Source organism: Trematomus bernacchii, unplaced genomic scaffold, assembly GCF_902827165.1.
Source record: "Trematomus bernacchii unplaced genomic scaffold, fTreBer1.1, whole genome shotgun sequence".
NCBI lineage: Eukaryota > Metazoa > Chordata > Actinopteri > Perciformes > Nototheniidae > Trematomus > Trematomus bernacchii.
Genome location: NW_022987582.1, coordinates 2877324 through 2880462, shown reverse-complemented (window position 1 = coordinate 2880462; position 3139 = coordinate 2877324).

Sequence of the window (3139 nt, the reverse complement as noted above, 5' to 3'; positions counted from 1 at the left end):
AGCTCTCAGATTCCTCGCTGTTGGACAAACAGAGCCTGTAGCGTAGACTGACGTCAGATCAGCGTGTCCCTGCGTCTGTTGTACATAAGAGCAGAAGCTGCTTTTATTTTCTAAACAGAGCCGAGTCTCTGCACTCTCCCGGGGACATATCTGCAGCAGGAAAGGAAGCCTGGAAAGCGGTTGTTAGAATATCAAAGAGACGTCGCTGAGGTGTTAGCAGACTTAATCAGGGACAGATTAATAATTGTGGAGCATTGAAGGGAGTGTGGAGTTGAACTGTGGATTACAGAGAGCAGCAGCGGCAGCAGGCATATCTTAATCCATTACTACATATCTCACTGTGCAAATTCACCCGCAGTATTTCACTATTCATATCTCAGTCAGCCAGACAGCTGAGCGCTTACATCAGTGTGTCTTTTTTCAACCATCATGTTTTCTTTATTCTGTTTCTTTGTATCACTCCTGCGAGTCAGAGCAGGAGAGGTGGTTTCATAAAGGTTTTCACCATTTGAGCTTCCTCCAGTGGAGGAGGGTTTACACATAGGACACTGGATCATCTTTGTTGTTGACATGGTGGTGAGAGGAGGCTGTCGACTGATTTCATTTCTGAGCGAGTGACTGTATGGGAAAGATGTGAAAGGGTTTTTTGATTGTGCGACAGAGGGTGTGTAACGATGTTCAGATTCTTTAGGGGGGGTTGAAGTTACACTGACATGTCCAGGCTTCCACACTGAGCTGATCCAAATGTAGAAAATAAAGGTGAAAAGTTTACAGAATAATACCAGGACATGATGATTTCTGCCTCTTTTTGTCTGTACACACACACCTCACAACGTTAAATTACTCGTAGGTTGGATATTGGAGAGACATTCGATACGTTCTTTTTACTTTGGACAAGTAAGTATAATTTTAAAAAGTAGGACTTTGGTGTTTTTTCTTTTTTGTATGAATACTTATATTCGAAGATTATTTTCAATAGCTTCCATGTATTAGTGATCCCCAACCCCAATAGACCATAGACTGTGGTTTAGACCCGCAGAGAGCCATTAGGAAGACTTGTAGACAAAAGGGTTTTGTCTATCATTACCTATATAGACACCTTAAAGCAGGGTTGTCAAACTCAAGGCCCGTGGGCCAATTCCGGCCCTCGGCCTCGACTTAATTGTATGTGGCCAGTGGCCCGCAAGAGCTCTGAAAGAATAAAATACGTTTATTATACGGTTACATGCCGCTTTACAGGAGCACGTTGTCCATAAACTGCATGTCCCACAATGCATCTCGTTTTGTGACATGCACACTGAAGAGACTTGCAGTTATTTGCCCCAGACTTCTGCTTTCAGACGTTATGAAGTTATTACCCTATCCGATAATCATCCAATGCAGAGGCAATAATGTAAAATAAAACATTATTTTATATATATTATATATATATGTATATTTTTATATAGTCTTAAAAACCCTTTCATGCATGAATTATGAAAGCCTCAGTCAGGATTTTTTTACCAAGTGTTTTTATTGCTGTTGGGGCATGAAAAACAAGATTTCAACTCTAGTTTCTTTTTATCTAGTTTTTTCAAATTTAGAAAAAAAAAAGTTTATATGTCCACTCAGGTGGACAGTATGCGTTAAAGTTTGAACTGAAGACATGTACATTTGGAAAAAATGATAAATAAAGATGTGCAAACTTAAAATTACATTATAATAACATAAGTATATTGATTTACGGCCCAAAACGATATTGCAAATGAAGTATTTTCAAGAACAACAGTAGCAGTAACAGTATGAATTGTAGTTGAAATACAGCCAGTGATGCATGACGTCCACTTTAGTGGACAGGTGATTAATCATAATTTCCTGCCAACATAAAATCAATACTTTGACAATTTATGAATTATATGATTCCTTAGTTGTTACTTGATGTCACCAACATTGTTATACCTGCAGGGGCGCTTTCCATAAAAGGATTGGCAAGATATCGACGAGTGATTCGGTCCATCTGGCTTTCTGTCGTCCATCTTGGTTTAGAGAAATGTATCATGCACTTACACTGACTTTCCACTGAGTGGCAGTGTATGAGATGATGCAATAGGGTCCTATGTAGTGGCTGATGGTGCAACCATGCCATCAAAACTCATGCATACAAGAAAACACCTTTTGAAAAGCTGTCCACTGTAGAAGCCTCTATGCGTGAAAGGGTTAAAGTTACAACCGACCCTATGAGTGCAACCATAGTGCTAATGTGGCCCGCGATGAAATTGAGTTTGACACCCCTAAAGGAAATATGCTGGTTCTCTGTTGATATTGTTTTGAAAGCATTTTTTGTATAGGGTAGCGTGATGTTTTCATACAGATTCTCATTACAGGTTACAGTTTACCATTCATTCTAGTTTAAATGTTGTCTCCAGTAAGGCCAACAAAGATGTTTCTGGCTCTGTAAGGGCAGAACTTGATGTCGAAAAGTAAATATTCTGAGTTCCTCTGCTTCCTCTTGGTACTCTGTTAATCTGCTCTGTAGATCCAAGAACAGTCTACATCAATCCGACACCTCACTCTGTGTGAAGGAAATGAGAGATTCTGCTGTTCAGGAGATCTGGATCTGGGTGAGATCAGGAAGACTGCGCTCTGGTTTGTGTGCTGCAGACTTCAGAAGAACTGTTTGCAGGCTTTGATCTGAATAAATGGATCAAAGCTGAATAAGGCCGCGGCCCGGAGGGAAACTGCCAAGAAAAGACAGAATATTGAAACATGTCCTGAGGATCAGAGTGAATCTCAGACATGTGTCAATCTAATGTAGTCGTTTTATTGTTTTAATAATCAGTGTTGGTCGAATATTTTATTATTAAGACGCTGAGAATTTATTTAGACTGATCAAATCTATTGAATGTAGATTATTTAAAACAAGTTACATTTAAAAATATTGGAACAACCAGCATTTATTACTTAAAGGTGGGGTAGGTAATTTTGGAGAAACCAGCTCGAGTGCGCTAGAATTTGAAAATACACAGCCGGAAAAAATCTGCCACTTCCTTACAGAGCCCCTCCTCCAACACACACGAACGCGCACATGACCAATGAGGGCACGAGATAAGTTTGTGCACAGATGGAAGGCTGACAGGCAGGTAGGCCATCCAGTTATTTT